We start from the raw sequence: 1,303 nt of genomic DNA on the forward strand, positions 1-1,303 counted from the left end.
TCCAGTCTCCAGTCTCCAGGCTCCAGTCACTCTTCACTCTGCTGATGAGTCTCCACTCTCCACTCTCCAGTCCCAGGACCCAGAGTCTGGTCCGGACGACCAGACTGTCCAGTCCCAGTCCGACTGCCAGAGTCCCAGACAAATATTTTGTTTTTTTAAATAATAATAAAAATACACCACCAAAATAAGGGCAATTCGACTGTCACCGCACACCAGTGAGTCAGTGACTGCCAGTGACTGACGAATGACAATTTAGAAGAAGGCTATTTACATATGGTGAAGTCTGTCACCTCAGTGGCTCAGTCAGGCCATACATCACATCATTAAGATACGTATTGTACGTTTTCTTAACAGATTTAGAAAGAGTCCTTCATCCTATTTCTTAATTATGAATCTATGTCCAAAATTATTTATTCTTCATAATTGATAATTAGCATTAAGAATAAGAAAGAATAAGGAATTATTCATTGATGACAACTTAACTTATTAATTTCGCTGTAGTTCTTTAATATTATTTCTTATTAAGAAATAATAAGAAATATATATATTATTAAGATTCAGTTATCAATATATATCCAAATTTCATTCTTAAAATGTCATACGAGTGACACTGTGACAGACAGACCCTAGGTGACTCATCGCAATCAGGCCTGAATCGCCTGAACACATTTCACAAGTATTTATACACAGAACAGTGAGAAGTTGAGAATACAGAGCTACAGACACTGTGACACACACGACATTAACTCATTATGTCCCACTGCCACAATATACACAGTCACGTCAATATGCAATCCACTTCCCGAAGATGGCGATTCTACACGCCAGCGATGCTGGATGCCTTAAATGAACTACTTACGGAGATACAAGCGATCTTACGCTTTCCTCCAATTGATCGGCGCTACAATTTTCTACATATGGACACATTCAGGTACAAATGTCTGGGTGTGTTGGGCACGCAGGATCCGAACTTGTATATGTATATGGAATTCCAAATACATGTTCAAGTTTACAGAGGCCGTCAAAAATATACAGTGGAAGATACATTCGAGTGGTACGTTAGTACCGGCTGCATAGGTGCGGTATCAAAAGATACATACACAGACTTAATGAATACCTCCAAGTTGGCAATGCAACTGTAGATATTGCAGGGCAAATTATACGGCGAAGAAGATTATCCCGTCCGCGTTGCACTACTCGTCATACTGGTAGAGGGCAGTGTTGTTTCGATTGTAAGGCACAGCCCATTGAATCCAGCTTCGTTCGTAGACTTGACAGGCAAAAACTGAGCCCTATGAGAAAC

Source organism: Sphaeroforma arctica (genome assembly GCF_001186125.1).
Source record: "Sphaeroforma arctica JP610 unplaced genomic scaffold supercont1.762, whole genome shotgun sequence".
In the NCBI taxonomy this organism is placed as follows: Eukaryota; class Ichthyosporea; order Ichthyophonida; genus Sphaeroforma; species Sphaeroforma arctica.